Below are 17,109 nucleotides of genomic sequence, written 5' to 3'. Positions count from 1 at the left end.
CCTGTACTTTCTACTTCTTACATTTTGAACCCAAATACCTGTACTTTCTACTTCTTACATTTTGAACACAAATACCTGTACTTTCTACTTCTTACATGTTGAACACAAATACCTGTACTTTCTACTTCTTACATTTTGAACTCAAATACCTGTACTTTCTACTTCTTACATGTTGAACCCAAATACCTGTACTTTCTACTTCTTACATTTTGAACACAAATACCTGTACTTTCTACTTCTTACATGTTGAACACAAATACCTGTACTTTCTACTTCTTACATTTCCCAAACAGGCTGGTTCCTTTAGTTTGAATGTGTGTCTGGTGGCGTGATCATTATTATTTAGAGTCATTGCGTGCCTATTGATTTGAACACGATCCGTGTATCCATCATTTCCTGGTCTTCTCTAAAGAAGAGGGACCAATGAAAACGTTGTCATGTTGCCGTTGTTCAGCATGGAAACATTCATTAGCTAACAATGACATTATTGTTCTATTAATATAAAGGGAGGTCAGGTACTCTTTAAAACAGATGGTAGTTATGGGTACTTTTTACTGAAGTACATTTCAAAGCCCATACTTCTTTACTTTGACTTGAGTAAAGAAGTTTAGTCAGTACTTCTACTTTTACCAGAGTATTTTTAAACACGAGTCTCTGTACTTCTGCTTGAGTAAAGGATGTGTTTACTTTTGCCATCTCTGCTGCCAGTTAATGCAATAATCCAATTCAAGACACTGATGCTGGCCTTGGTTAAACTCCAGCTCGTGCACTTCACTCGGCATCAGCCAATCAGATTGCTGCTCCCACTGTGAGTGGGACCCAGGTAACCCCCAAAAACACACTATCCTGGCTCCGAAATCAGAATCAGAATCAGTTTTATTACCAGGTAGGTTGATACGTACGAGGAATTTGACTTGGTGTCGTGGTGCATACATAAAAACCAAAAATAAAAAAACACAACTATTTTATGAAAAATATAATAACATTAAAAATAACACAAAAATATAGTAAAATAAAAAAAACAGTATTTACATTGAAATAGAATGGAATAAAATATGTGCAGTAATAATAAAAGACCAGATATTGTGTACATTGTGTGCATTAATGTGATGCAGAGAGTCTGCGTTGTGGCTGAGGGAAAGTGTCAGTGGGAATGAATGGTGGAACGAGCTCCTCATTGACATCAGGAAAGCAGAAACTCTGCATTTCTTCCCTCACAAACTGAAAACTGTTTCCATTGTATCTTGGCAATTCAATTCTTGCATAAAAAAAAGCACTTAAAAAAGTTATTTTAGGCCTGGGGTGTCAAACTCAATTTCTTAACCTGATAATAAACCTGATTCTGAGTCTGATTGACAATGTCATCATCCTAACATTTAGATAACAGGATTGTTTTCTTTACATCTAAAGTAAATGACATTCAATTATAAATCAATAAGAGATGAAAATAAAGCAATGTTTCAGAAACTTAACATAATATGCGAGGGTCTTTATCTTGTTGTCTCATAAACAATGGGATCTTTAGAAAACTAATGAAACAAAAACGCCTTCACTGGAAAATGGAAAAACGAACAAACTGATCTCTTTCATGATTAAAAGAACAATAAGTAAAATAAGCAAACACTTAACTAATGTAAAAAGGTGTAGCGCTGCGGCTAAAATCCCATTAAATAACTATTTAATAAAATAAGTGTTAAATATCTTCATTTACCTCTGTTGTTCCTGCTGTGCTGAGCTGCTTCTCACGAAGGAAAAGAGAAGTGGATCAGATAACACACACACACACACACACACACACACACACACACACACACACACACACACACACACACACACACACACACACACACACACACACACACACATACGGAGGGGTCTAACAAACGGCAAAGGAACAACTGCTTCAAACGGTGAGTAACGGACACAATAAAGAGTGTGCACACTGAAGACGCCGCAATACCCCACCAGGAAGCCGGGCTCCTCCAGACTGTATGTCGGCACGGCAAGGACTTGTGTGTGTGAGGCGTTTTTTGAAAACCATCATTATAATCTTTAACCACTGTTTCCTATACTTTTCCCCTTTAACCCTTTGTGTCCCCCAGGTGGAATGCATACTATAGTATATGAGTACTTTATTTGGGGTATTTTAAGTATATTTTTCGTACTAGTTTTACTTGAGTACAATAGGAATGCAGGATTTCTTCAACCTCTGTATTTATATTTTAAAAAATGGCCTTTCGTTGAACACTTTCTTTAACTCTGCTGCCACCTGCTGGTATAAGTAGTTCGTGCACCTTACACACAGACAGACACGTGACCAGAAGTCTGCTTTTCATGAGCAACAAAATACCCTTCAAAAATAAAGGCACCAACGTCCTGCTGTGAGATTTATTATGAATTAGAACAATTCTTTATTGCTTTTTATGAAGCACTCTTGAAAAGAGAAAGGAAAAACAGATTAACTTTTAGCTTTGTGTTATGATTACTTAAATATGTGCACTGTGAGATGAAAAAGAAAAATGTATCAAGTTTAGTTTTGAACATTCACTGTGATTGGGTCTATTATCCACGCAATACACCGTATTTCATTTTTTTCTTAATTTACATTATTTAATTTCATATTCTGTTCTTGTAAATATCATATTCTATTATATTACATGTATATAAACTTTTTGCATTACTTTTTATTTTGTATTTTTGTATTTTATTATATATGTTGCATTGTTGGAGGAGCTCAGGTCAGAAGAATTTCATTGACATTTCTACACTGTAGCTGCTGAGCATATGATGATAAAACCTTTGAATCCAACACCTTTTTCAGTGGAAAATCCTAAATTGTAGGATAGTTTGGCCATAATAATGCTTTATGATTACATTTCTAGTGAGAAGTGTATATTTTACTTTCAGAATATACCTCCAGTGGATGTGTAGGATCTACAGTAGTGATGTGTCGGTCGCGAACGAGCCGATTCTTTTGAACGGCTCTTTGGTACGAACGAGGGGAACCGAGTCCTACTTGGTGAGAGCCGTTCTTGTTATCGTTCAATCGTTGGTCCGCACGGTCCGCACTCACTGCCTGCCAAAATCCACTCGCCTTTTAAAAAGCTTGATTTTGTTCCCCAAACGTATTCTGTGAAGATCCGCCACTACTCTGATTGGTAGGTTTCAGCACGAGGAGTGAGATGGGGTGGGTCTTAACGGAATACGCGCGAGAGAGAAGTCATAACAAGTGGTACAGGACAGGTAGACGACGTGTTTTTCGGATGGAAAATGAGCCAAACGCGAAAACGCAGCAGCATTTGGATGCACTTCAACCAAAACCCAGGCAGTGATAAAGCGCACCATTTGTAAAGGCAAAATATCCTTTAAAGCAGGGTCAACAAATAATCTCCATCGCCACTTAAAAACACAGTATCTAATATTAAGAGTTGCATGAATTTCATTCAAGGCAAGGCAACTTTATTTACTTAACACATACAGAGGGTAAATTCAAAGTACATTCACTGACATGAATGACATGGATATGGCGCCACCTTGTGTCATGTTTACAATGCCGATTATTGACATTAGGTCTGGCAATCATTATCCTGGTGATTATTTTGCAGATAAACCTAGTAACCTTAAAAAAACGGCTCTTTTGAACGGCTCTTTTGAACGGCTCTTTGAAAGGAACGGAGCCATAAGATCCGGCTCCCTTCAAAGAGCCATAATTCCCATCACTAATCTACAGTATGCTAGATATATTACTTTACACCCGGAAGTATGTATTGTCATTCTTATTGTCGATAAATTGAGGGATATACGCTATATTTTATTAACACCAGTATGTACTTTATACATCCACCTCGAGTGTTTGTCTCTGCACCGGAAATAATATAATTTTAAAGTTCAACCGCATATTATATAAACTATATCAGCGCCACACCTGCGTAACACATGGTGCCTCTTATCTGAACCATTTTTTAAGCGATTTGTAATTATTCTTGTCGACTTGCAGCCTAAATACAAAGATAAATCCACTCTCCTACCACTGCTTACCTCTAATGAGCCTTGGTAGAACTAGTGTCCGAGTCATGGGGTCCAGAACTGACTGAAGACATGTGGAACAGAGGACAGGCATGGTTCCATGTACAGGGAACTTTTTGAACCTTTCTGCAGCGATAAATAAAGAAAACAAAGAAGACATTATTAATAATAGTAATGATGGTAACAACAATAATATTAGTATAACTATTTATACAGCACTTACACAATTGCAAAGTGATTCTCACAACAAAAATAAAGAACAAAACAATATCAACAATAAAAAAACAAGTGATTATAGGAATGTTAAGAGACAAAGAAATGATAAACATTCTGAGAGGCCGACTACAAAAGCTAGACTCAATGGCTCTTGATGACATCAATGAGCAGTCCCAATAGATGCTGTGGTATAAAAAGAAATAGAATAGATCCAGATTTCTTCTATTTTGTGTTGGATGATTTGTTTTATTGATTGCTGATGGATGTATATATATAGGGTTTATTCAACAGCAGTAAAGCATTAAGTTGCTAAATTAACGTACACTGAACTGTAAAACAACTTACCACTATTTAGGAAAGGCTCTGATCAGGAGGGTTGACTAGTAGGACAGCAAAGAGGTGGAGTCATGTACAACCATTGGTAGATGTTACACCTGAAAGAAAGATAAGGAAATAACAGAAGGCTACATTCAAACTCGATACCATAAATAACTGGGTACCAAAGTGCTTTACCTGATAGAACACGTTCCACACGGAGCAGCAACCATCCGGCTCGGCCTTTTGCTGCATATCATCTCCTCCCTCTCCACTGTTTCCAGTAGATCTCTACTGTCCAATAAAACTGAAATTCCCCAAAAAATCATATTAAAAAAGTTAAAAACAATAACTTGCTTTTGGCATTGAAATAGATTAGAATCTCACCTTTTTCCTGGATGTCAGGAAGGCCAGGAAGTCGTTCCCTTCAAGTCCGCAACCAGTCATAGGGGTTCAAATGCAAAGCCTGAACGATGACAAGAGCGAGATTTACATTTTACAATTATATTTTTAATTCATACCAGAGCAGTGTGTACATAGGCCCTGTACAACATGCAAAGAACAGATCAAATCCCCTGACAGACTCACACACTTTGGTGATGTCCTCATCTGATAATGTTTCATTTTTTAGGAGCAAAGTAACATTACTCAAAGTATATGTATGTTTTGCATCTCCTCAACAATGGTCTGTATCATTGAGTAGAAAAAAACTGTCCCCACAATTTCAGGTAGATTAACACACATTCGTAAGAAAAGTTTACAATGAAGCACAAAAACCCTCTTTGTATTAAGCTAGCTGCCACAGAAAGTACAGCTTAACATGCTAACCTTTGGTAGAGAGCTACAGTTAGCTAACTTCATGTTCAACACAACACCTCTAATGGCATTACATTGATGATTTTAAACAAAACGTAACTCTCTCAACGTGTAAGATAACGTTAAGTTAACTTACAACTTATAACTGCATCACGTTTTTCAGGGGAAACACAAACTGCAGAAAACGTTAGCTTCTAACTGTTGTTAGCTAAGACAGCTAGCCTCCTAGCAAACGTAAGGTTAAGTTAACATTAACGTAACGTTGTAAGAAAACAAAACGAACCTTCGAGAAAGCTTTTACTCTCAGACTTGGTGAAATTGTGTTGATTGATTGAAAAGTTTATTAACAGCTTGTATATTGGGTACAGTACAGTACAGCTCAAAACATACAATTGTTAAGGGGATGCAGACCAGAGAAAGACTTTCGTCTTGTTTACATCAGGGTCCCCCATTTCCAATTCATCATATCATTAAAGACATATAAGACATATTTGACATACAGATGGCTTATTTACAATTTACATACAGTTGGTTTTTTACATACAGATGGCTTATTTACAATTTTCATTTTAGATTTCGTTCTAATACATCCTGTTGGAGTAGAACACCTCTGCTACGCGCCGTTCGTTGGATGAGGCTGGATCTCTATTAAATTAAGAAAGGAATTGAAAACACCGGAATCAAAGTTATAACAAATTATCTGAGTTTACTTCTAGTAGGAAACCAAACACATATACAAGTTATACAGAGTACTCGAGCACTCCGGGCTTCAGGCCTGTGATGCGGTTTTACAGGTAGACAGACCAGCTTTCAGAAAACGAGAAGTATGGACTCCAGGTTTGTGATGCGGTTTACCGTCTTCTAGCACCAGCTTTCAACAGACCAGAAGCATTTTACACTCAAAAACATCAGTATTTCTATCTATTTTTGGGGCGGAGATGGGTCATCTCTTCCTTCCCACTTTTCTCCCAAGCGAATCAGAGAGCCCCTGGGGAGGAGCTGTTTAAACTGACCACCTCCCCCAAGTGCCCTGACTGGCTGGATTCGCTTCTGGCCGAGGTCAATCAGAGTTCCGAACAGAGAGTGAGATCCCAAGCCACACCAGGTCAAAAGTCAATGTTTATCTTTACCTTATCTTACTCTACATTCCTTTCCCAGGGGATCTTTTCACCTAAACTATCCTCCTTCAGACATTTAAACTCTTCTCCACCTATTTAACGATGTCTTTAATGACTTAACAACCGCATCTGGCTTTTATGGATGATAAGAAGGATGTTGGTGTGTTGAAACACAGAATCTCTGGATCAGTGAGTTTGAAAGTAAGAATAACATTCCTATTCTAAGTGACTTATCAAAACCCGTTTGTGATTACCTAAAACAGTTCAAACAATACATGTTTACTTCAATACAGTGTAGAATCATATCTTTTTACTTCAATCCTAACCGGACATTTAAGACATACCAAGTCTACAGATATACAGTTAGTAACAGAGTCTAAAATGCGAGTATATACATAGATGGGGGGGGGGGAAGCTGTCCATTGTACGACAGGTTGAGTTTTGTACCATTACCGGGGCCAGTTTTGCAATGCTCTCCCCCTAAGGTGCTCTTTAAGAGAGGTGTAGTGTTGCTTACCTCCAGAAGGACTTTTAGCGCGTTTCCCAGTAGACAGAGCTGTCAGAGCGGTGCCTCTCAGAAGAGCAGCCGCTGGGCGGAGTCACAGAAACGTTCAACTGATCTTCACTCCTCGACCGTTACGGCCCGTCCACACAGCAGCGTTAAAAAAATCTTGGAGGTGGGCGTAGCTTGGGGATTTTTTGCGAGCAACGCGACCAACAACCAATCACATGAATCTCCCACCCCCGACATACAAAGCAAAAAAGCCCGAAGTAAACTGGATATAAACTCCCCAAACAGGCGAAAACCTACCACTGTCTCTGCCACCTCCCTCCATGCCTGGCTCCTCCGGTTTGTATCCCGGTAGGTAAATAGGGACTGGTCATGAAGCACCGGGTGATTCCCTACCGCTAATTTCTCCTCCATTTTTTGGAATATGAGGAAATGACCTGCGGTATGTCTCTCCCAGCATACACGCGGTTTGATTGGCTAGTGCTTGAACTGTCAGATTTGCATACACGGGATTTGATTGGCTGACGCTTCCACCTCAGCTTCAAAAGTTGAACATTGCTCAACTTTTGAATCCTGAAAATCCTGAAAATCTCCGCTCTGCTTCCCACAATGCAGTTCGGCGAAAAGTGAGGCAAAGTGACGTCACCCCATTCAAAGTGAATGGGCAGAAGCGTTGGAAGATTTTTTTAACGCTGCTGTGTGGACGGGCCGTTAGTGCCAGTTAAAACATACCGCTTTGTTTCAACCACTGCCGTCTCGCCGTTCCCCCGTGTCCCGCCTTCTCTGTCTGTCTGTGTCTATTTCAGTTTCGCTAGCAAGACTGCTGGTAGACCAGCATAACCAGCTTCACCAGCATAGACCAGCTAAAACCAGCATCGACCAGCATGACATCCATGCTGGGCTATGCTGGTTTAGCTGACCAGGCTGGTCTTGAACCAGCAAGAACGATAGTTACGGCTGTAACTACGGTTCTATGAGTCCCGGATGACCGCCAGAGGTGGTGCTTTTAGCACTGGATATGTCCATCGTGCGCATGCGCAGTACGAGTACCAATATCAACAAAGTCACCTGTGACCCACGTGACACCGGCTATATCAGCCGGTGTCATCAGAGGATCTGTTCCCAGAATCTTCTCGCGAGCACACAAGAGTTCTGAGTGACAGGAAACTCTGGCGGTCATCCGGGACTCATAGAACCGTAGTTACAGCCGTAACTATCGTTCTATTTCGTCCCTACTGACCGCCAGAGGCGGTGCTTTTAGCACTGGATGACTTATACCAACCATGTCATGAAGAATCCAAGCCCTGGCTCACTACTGGAAGCAGTGGAGCTCGGCAAAAGGACCACGCCCAAAGAATGGGGAGTGGCGACATTAACCCGATAACTGGAGAATGTGCCAGAAGACGCCCGCGACGCCGCGGCGCAGATGGTTTCCAGGGGCGCCCCTCTCGGGGCAGCCCAAGATGTTGAGATGCTCCTTGCAGTGGTATCTCAGCCCAGATGGCCGGGGGCGGCCACTGGCCCCGTAGCCATGTGAGATGGTATCGACGACCCAGTGGGGCAGCCACTGGTAGAGGGCACACCTCCTTTAGTGCCGCTATGGCAAAAACAAGAGTTGCTCCGACTGCCGTATACAGGCAGTAGCCTCGATATTCGCCCTTTGGGCACCCACAGGGCACAGCAACTTCGACGTGCCGTTCTCCCGAATGTCAAAGCGTGCCAGCTGGGCAGGCTGATTGAAGTGGGTTTGTGGAAGCACCCTGGGCAGGAATGCCAAGGGCAACACCTGAGAGTCCCACCTCGGGCATGTATCGTTTATGGAGATGACATGTAACTCCCCGACTTGCCTCCCTGAGGCCATGGCAAGCAGAAATGCTGCCTTCGTGGGCAGCCACCAAAGCCCCACCTGGGCCAGGGGCTCGAAGGGAGGAGATGATAGGGCATCCGGCAGCAGGGGCAGGTCCCAAGCCGGAGCCCTCGGGGTGCTAGGGGGACGCTGCCGTAAAGCCCCTCTTCAGGAAGAGGGACACCGACCTGCGGCACCCCGCCGTGGCGCCGTCGACCCGAACATGTCGGGCAGAAATAGCAGCCACATAATTCAGAGTGGAGTGAGAACGTCCACTCTCTAGAAGGGACTGCCGTCTGGGCAACAGTGTACCTGCTGTCCCAAGGAACATGCATATTCTTGCCCCTCAGTTGGGGTAGAAAGTACGTGAGTGCAAGCTGCACAGCCCGAAGCTCTAGTACATTGACATGGCGTGCACACTCCTGGGCAGACCACTGACCCTGAGCGGTCCTGCCCTGCCGCACTGCACCCCACCCTAAGAGACATGCACCTATGGTGACGGTCTCCTGGCGGGATGGGATGGCGCCCATGGGCACGCCCATCAGGAGATAGACCCTGCCCCTCCAGCGTGACAGAGAGTGGAGACAACGCTGCAACGCTCTGACTTTCCTGTGCCTGTGCCACTTGGCATCCAAGAGAAGGCTGATCAGCCACATCTGCATGGGGCACAACGACAGCGGGCCTAAGGGCCCAACGGCTGAGGCAGCCGTCAGTCCCAAGGGCCGGAGGAACTGAATATCAGGCACCCTCTTGCCCGGCCCGCGAGGAAGTAGGCATCCCTAAAGTCCACGGTTGCGAACCACTCCCCCTGTGCATGTGCTGCGGTCAGCATATGGAATGGCAGCACCTCGAGGAATCTGTCGATTCCTCTGAGGTCCAAGAGCAGGTGAAATCCGCCGACTTTCTTGGCCACGAGAAAGTACGCAGAGTAGAACCCCCTGGGCTAAGCAGAGGGTCTACTGGCTCGATTGCCTCCTTGGGCAGAAGGACGGACAACTCTTGGGCTAGAGCTAGGGCATCTGCCGGATCGCTGACGACTGTCATTTTGGCCCGGCCGAAGGCTAGGGGCCGGAACTGCAGTTCGTACCCCTGGGTTAAGGTGAAAACCACCCAAGGGCCGGAAGTACAGACAGCCCAGTAGCTGAGCTGCTGCTGGGGGGAGGCCGGTAAGGCTCTGAGGCACGAGGCCGCCTAGAAGGCCGGCAGCCGGGGGCACAACGGATGAGTGGGCCGCTGGGACCTGCGCAGACCACCACTGTAAGCTGGTGGCTGAGTGCGGTTGCTAGAGGGGCCCCTGGGCCTGCTGGGAGTGGGCACAGGCCTATAAAGACCCGAGAGCTGCTGCCTGGTCTGCCTAGCTTGGGCAGCACGCTCCAATGCCTACAGGGCAGCTGCCCCAAACAGCTCCCCTGACTCGACTGGCACACTACGGAGGACATATCTCCGACAGTGGTGACTAAGCAGGCCAAACCTGGCGACGAGTCTGCACCAAAAGGACATGACTCGTCCCAATTCCCTAGCATTAGGGCAAAGGCTTGCAGTGATGCATTACTGAGGCCCAGCAAAGAAGGCTCAGCCGGAGCCTGCTGCAGAGAGGTAGAGACAGCCAGTATCAGATGGGAGAGGGAGTTCCCGTGCCGCTGTGTCGTAGGCCTTACAGAGCAGCTCGTTTGTGACCCTGCACTGAGGCCAAGGGCGCCTGGCATCCGGGGCCAGAATCGGGGAGGCGATGGCAGGCTCAATGGATCGCAAGCGACCCAGCCCCACCCTCGCCGGATCCTGCATGGCAGCAGAGTGGGAGAGGGCCCTGGTGTGTCTCTAGTATGCATGGAGCTCCCTCAGGTACTCCTCTAAAGGAGGAACAGTGGGAATGAAAGGGGGCAGGGTTATGCCTGAAGAAGGCGCTAGCCTGGGTCGGCCTGCGGAACCTGAAGCTGCAAGCGTACCAGGGCCGCACGAATAATGGCCGCCATGGAGCCGTCCTCCGTGCACTGCAAAGAGCTCTGAGCAGAGGAGTGGGGAGCCTCTTCGGGGGTGAGCGGGAGCGGGTGCGGTAACACCGCCTTCACCGGCTACCTGCTGAACGGAAAGAGTAGAGCGCGCTCCTACTCGCCGAACACAGAGGGGGATGTGAATGACCTACACCCACGCTACTAGCAGAGGGAGCGGGAGCGAGAGCACTGCCTACACCTGGCTAGATTAAACGAAGAAGCTTAACAGGGCAGCTTAGCCAGGCAGCTGCTGCTAAGAATCAAGCAGCACGCCGAACACGCCAGATGTTAGCCAAGTGGCCGCTGCCAATAGCCAGAGTGATACGTTACAGGGCAACGTTACCGGGAGCGGGAGCGAGAGCACTGCCTTCACCAGCTGAGTTAAATAATGAAGCTAAACGGTCCATGCAAGGTGTTAGTCAAGCGGCTGCTGCTAACAATCAAGCGAAATCAAGTCAAAAAACACAATGTTTAAGACCAGATAACTAGCTTCCAAAGAAGAGAACAGCACAGAGCTGTAGTTACAGTAGTAACCATGGCCAGCCTACACGGCCTAGAACCGTAGTTACAGTAGTAAATATGGCCAGTACTTACGCGGCTTAGACCCGTAGTTACAGTAGTAACTATGGCCAGTATTTACGCGGCGTAGAACCGTAGTTACAGTAGTAACCATGGCCAGTACCTACGCGGCTTAGAACCGTAGTTACAGTAGTAACTATGGCCAGTACTTACGCGGCTTAGAACCGTAGTTACAGTAGTAACTATGGCCAGTACGTACACGGCTTAGAACCGTAGTTACAGTAGTAACTATGGCCAGTATTTACACGGCGTAGACCCGTAGTTACAGTAGTAACTATGGCCAGTACTTACGCGGCTTAGAACCGTAGTTACAGTAGTAACTATGGCCAGTACTTACGCGGCTTAGAACAGTAGTTACAGTAGTAACTATGGCCAGTATTTACAAGGCGTAGACCCGTAGTTACAGTAGTAACTATGGCCAATACTTAAACGGCTTAGAACCGTAGCTACAGTAGTAACTATGGCAAAAGTAACCGTGGCCGGTGAATGGCCACACATGCGGAGCACACAGCACACACAGTGAAGATTGTTCTCCGCATCTACCCATCCTAGTGCTAGGAGACTAGCACTAGGAGTGGTAAATACAACAATATAGCGCTACTGCAGTCGCTGAGAATGAAGCTAATTAGCTTCTAAGGAATAGAACAGCCCGCAAGAACCATAGGCCATGGTTACAGCAGTAACCATGCCGTAGTTGCATGGCCTAGGACCGTAGTTACAGTAGTAACTCTGGCCAGAACTTACCTTACTCTCTGTACCTAACAAAAAACAGGCAAATGATGGCACTGTGGGCTTTCCATACAATTAAATGAGACGCAGCGAAAGCTGGGAACTCAAATGCTAAAGATAGCTCGGGCACAACGCCACAAGCAGAACTTTCGAAAGAGCATCATAAGGGCAACTTTATGGGAGAGGAGGCGAGAACACTGTCGTCACCAGAAAGTAGCCCGACAATAACAAGACAGCAATCAGGACAACTTAGCTGGGAGAGGGTGCGGGAACACAGCCATCACCACAAGTTGACACGAACCTGTCCGTCGAGGCTCTGCACGGCGCACCGCCGGCCACAGCTCCTGGAGGACGCGTTAACAACCCGTAGCTCCAACTATCAGTCGCGAAGCTCCCCGCGGCCAGCTGTATGCAGAGAAATCCCTCAGATCAAACGTTCAAACCTGAACGCTGTAGGCTGCAATAATGCAGCCACGGTACTCGCGCAGCGAGAAGATGAAAGGGAACAGATCCTCTGATGACACCGGCTGATATAGCCGGTGTCACGTGGGTCACAGGTGACTTTGTTGATATTGGTACTCGTACTGCGCATGCGCACGATGGACATATCCAGTGCTAAAAGCACCGCCTCTGGCGGTCAGTAGGGACGAAATAGAACAGCCTGGCCAGCTTGTCCAGCCGGGTAAACCAGCCTAACACCAGCCTAAAACCAGCTAAAACCAGCAACCATCTTAAGCTGGTCTATGCTGGTTTTTTCAGCAGGGGGGATACACCTGGATAAATAAAGGTTTGAAATGAAATGAAATTAATTATATATTTTCATATTTGTTGCATTTTAACGAACGTTTTTATACTTGTTTTAATTATCATTTGTGAGCATTTTACGACTTTATTAAATAAGTGTTGGTAGAGAGATGACAGGAAACTTAAGAGAGGTGAAACACACATCTGTAAACAGGTTGTTTAACAGCTGCTGCGTAATAAATAATAATACAGTGTATTTATATAGCACTTAAGATACAAGAGACTAAGCTCAAAGTGCTCACAAAAACACACCTAACCCTTGTATGGTGTTCGGGTCTGTGGGACCCGTTTTCATTATTTATCTAAAGAAAAATGATATCCTCAATAATTTTTTCAAACTCGCACTCAATGGCCTTGGCTCATTTTCTTTGAAGAACATATATCAGAACACATTTTCAATTACCACCCACTGTACACCCCCCCCTACACATTTACATTACATACAGGGTGTTCGGGTAAATAAAGCTCCTCCAGTTTGGGTCCTTATCACAACTGATCAAGATGGCCAAAAGATTCTCTGCTCAGAGGGCCTTGCAAATGATTTTGAAAGAGAGAGAACCATTTGATGATGATGTAGAGCAGGGGTGTCAAACTCAAATACACAGTGGGCCAAAATAAAAAAAATGGGTACTAGTCGAGGGCCCGACTCGTTCAATGTTTATTGCAAAACTTATTGAAATGAACTTATTGCACATATTAAACCTGGAACTAACAAAGCTTAAATGATTGCCCATAAAAACAAGATTAAACATTAAATAATCAGTTGCATTCATTTCTTATGGCTCTATCTGCAGCTTTTCCGGAGTCATTTCTTATGATTACATTTTCCCACAGGCCAACAACAGCTTCAAAAAAACTATTTCCCTCAAAGAAAAAAACAAACATGCCCTGTTGTCTCAAGAAAACAAGTGCAGACGGAAACATCCATTGAAACTCAGTTTGCTGCTCTGTGATGCTCGTTCAAGCCAGATACTTGGCAGGCGTGACAGAGCTCCTCCCTCACCTGACTCACCTGAGATAAATCAGGAAACAGTTTGTTATTCTCCCTCACTGCAGAGAGAGAGACGGACTGAAAAACAGACGATCAGATTCACCTTCAGACCAAACTAACAACTTCCTCTGAGTTCAGCTACAGGAGAGAAAAGTGGAAACTACAACACTGCTGCTTCAACCTGCGGACCCTCCACCCCCTGAAGGTGAGTCTGACTCCAAACAATACTCAAATGGCGCTTTTCCACTGCAGGACCTAGCACGGCTTAGCAGGGTTTAGTTTGGCCTTGGTAGGCCATGCTCACTTTAAAGGTCCCATGTCATGGCCATTTCTACTGATCATAATTCCATTGTTGAGGTCTACTAGAACAGATTTACATTGTTCAATTTTCCAAACTCACATTGGTTTCTCATACAGAATCTCTGTATAGTATGTGTATTCACTCTCTGTCCTAAACGGCTTGATGGAGCTCCTGCCCCCCCCCCCTCCCTATGAGCCCAGTGTGCTCTGATTGGTCAGCTCGCCCACTGAGTTCTGTTGAGTCCACCACCGTTACAGCGGAACATCAGTGATTATGTGTTACAATGGCGTTAGCAGCCAGGAAATGACACCAGTAATGACAAACAGATGAGAATGCTGCGTGGGGTCTGGGTGCCGTGTTGGCGGGACGTTGCGGGGCTCGCTGCTCCGCCCTTTGAGGCTCGAGGAGCGGACAGTGTGAGCTGGATTACTGGTCTTGTTTCCTGGTTGCTGCGTGGGGTCTGCGAGACAGCGAGACACCGCGAAACTCAGCCTGAACACACATACACACTCACAGCCTGGCTGTTCGCCACATAGTTCGCCAAACAGAAAAGTTAGTGTTAGAGTTTACTCGCGACAGGGTGTACTTTGAGGGTTTGTGACTCTGCAGACCGTTTACATGCATACAAAGCTACATAACACCCAAGGGGATGGGTAATAACCAGAAAAGCATGACATGGGACCTTTAAGCTGCGTTTCCATTACAGTTAGTAACTGGGGTAGTTAACGACGCAGTGTAGGCGGGGCGATCGGCTGTTCGGCGGGCGGAGCGACGCTGCGTAAAACTGCCGTGACGTTATCTTCAATGCGACACAGCTCACAAAACACCATAACAATGGAGGATATGGAAGCGAAAAAACAAAGGGCCTAGATAAACGTGGTATACATTAAACAAAACAAAGGGCCTAGATAAACGTGGTATACAGTTTAAAATGTTAATAATATATTTAAAGTGTTCAAAGTACAGTTTCAGTGCAGTAGCAGCGGAGATGGGCAGAAAAGTGACTGGTGCTGGATGAGGGAGGTTGGTTGTGAGTGTGTGTGTGTGTGTGTGTGTGTGTGTGTGTGTGTGTGTGTGTGGGGGGGGGGGGGGGGGGGGGAGTTCAGGGGAGAGTTGTCAGAGAGGGGGAGAGAGGGAGGGAGGGAGGGGAGAGAGTTCAGCATCCTGACCGCCTGGTGGAGGAAGCTGTTCCTCAGCCTGACGGTGCCCCAGCTGAGGCTGTGGAACCTTCTTCCTGAAGGCAGGCGGCCGAAGAGGCTGTTGGAGGGGTGGGTGGAGTCACCCGCAATGCTGAGTGCTTTGCGGGTGAGGCGGGTGTTGTATATGTCCTGTAGTGAGGGGAGTGAGGCACCGATGATCCTCTGGGCAGAGTTCACAATGCGCTGCAGGCTCTTGCGGTCGGCGGCGGTGCAGCTTCCGAACCACAGTGTGATACAGCTGCTGAGGATGCTCTCGGTGGCGCCTCGGTAGAAGGACAGCGTGATGGGGGGGTGATGCTCCGGCTCGCTTGAGCTTCCGGATGAAGTACAGGCGCTGCTGGGCTTTCCTCGCTAGTGCAGTGGTGTTGTTTTTCCAGGTGAGGTCATCAGTGATGGTCACCCCAAGGAATTTGGTGCTGGTCACCTGCGTCACAGCAGCGCCGTTGATGGTCAGGGGGAGAGGGGGTCGACGGTGGGTTCTCCTGAAGTCAACAACTATCTCCTTTGTTTTCTCCAGGTTGAGGAAGAGGTTGTTGTTTTGGCACCACAGGGCCAGCTGGTTCACCTCCTTCCTGTAGTTAGTCTCGTCATTGTTGCTGATGAGACCCACCACAGTAGTGTTGTCTGCAAACTTCACAATGTGGTTGGTGCTGAAGATGGGTTTGCAGTCGTGGGTCAGCAGAGTGAAGAGAAGGGGGCTGAGCACACATCCTTGGGGGGCCCCCGTGCTCAGTATGAGGGTGTTTGAGGTGTTATTGTTGACCCGTACAGCTTGTGGTCTCTCTGTGAGGAAGTCCAGCAACCAGTTACAGAGGAGGGGCTGAGGCGCAGGTCTGTACGTTTTTGTACAAGCTGCTGGGGGATGATGGTGTTGAATGCTGAGCTGAAGTCTATGAATAGCATTCTGACATATGGGTCCTTAGTCTTAGCCTTAGTGTTAGTGTCCAGGTGTGTGAGGGCTGGGTGGAGAGCGGAGGAGATTGCATCCTCTGTGGACCGTTTAGCTCGGTAGGCAAACTGAAACGGGTCCAGCGATGGGGGGAGGGTGGATGTGATCTGCTTCATGACCAGCCTTTCGAAGCACTTCATGATGGTGGAAGTTAGTGCGACGGGACGGTAGTCGTTGAAGCCGGATGGAGATGACTTTTTTGGCACTGGAATGATGGTGGTTTCCTTGAAGCACGAGGGAACAACAGCCTGGCTCAGGGAGATGTTAAAAATGTCTGTGAGGACATCTGTGAGCTCTTCCGCGCAGTCCTTCAGCACACGAGTCCCTGCTATCCTTGAAATGTCCTGTAATTTTTCGGGTGAATTTTTGTTTTGCTTTCCTAATGCCTCGGGTCAGGTCAGCCCTGGCTGGTTTCAGCCCAGCTGGATCTCCAGCTTTGAAGGCTTTGAAGGCGATGTTGCAGACCTTCCCCAGCGTGAGGACCTCCCCTGTCAGCCATGGCTTCTGGTTGGCCCGGATGGTGATGGTTCTGTTTTGTGTCACATCGTCAATGCATTTGGTGATGGAGCCCGTCTCTGTGTATTCTTGTATGTTGGTGTGATGGTTGTATGTGGCTGCCTGCTTGAACATGTCCCAGTCTGTAGTGTCAAAGCAGTCTCTGAGTGCAGCTGTGCTGTCCTCTGACCACACCCGTACCTGTTTTGAAACCGGTTTGATG

At 46.3% G+C, this 17,109-nt stretch overlaps 1 protein-coding gene across 1 annotated transcript in view; it reads left to right on the top strand.

Moving 5' to 3' along the window:
• LOC117478825 (nuclear factor 7, brain-like) overlaps positions 1 to 17,109 on the top strand; it is a 35,697-nt gene that overhangs the window by 12,396 nt on the left and 6,192 nt on the right. Inside the window, exon 2 of the mRNA XM_034125735.1 lies at positions 14,008 to 14,147. The gene's annotated coding sequence lies outside the window, so the exon portion shown is untranslated. The remainder of the gene's footprint in view (positions 1 to 14,007; positions 14,148 to 17,109) is intronic.

The sequence above is a fragment of the Trematomus bernacchii genome, unplaced genomic scaffold, assembly GCF_902827165.1.
Source record: "Trematomus bernacchii unplaced genomic scaffold, fTreBer1.1, whole genome shotgun sequence".
Classification (NCBI taxonomy): domain Eukaryota; kingdom Metazoa; phylum Chordata; class Actinopteri; order Perciformes; family Nototheniidae; genus Trematomus; species Trematomus bernacchii.
The sequence above is the reverse complement of the archived record's forward strand: the minus strand, read 5'-3'. Positions and strand labels throughout refer to the sequence as shown.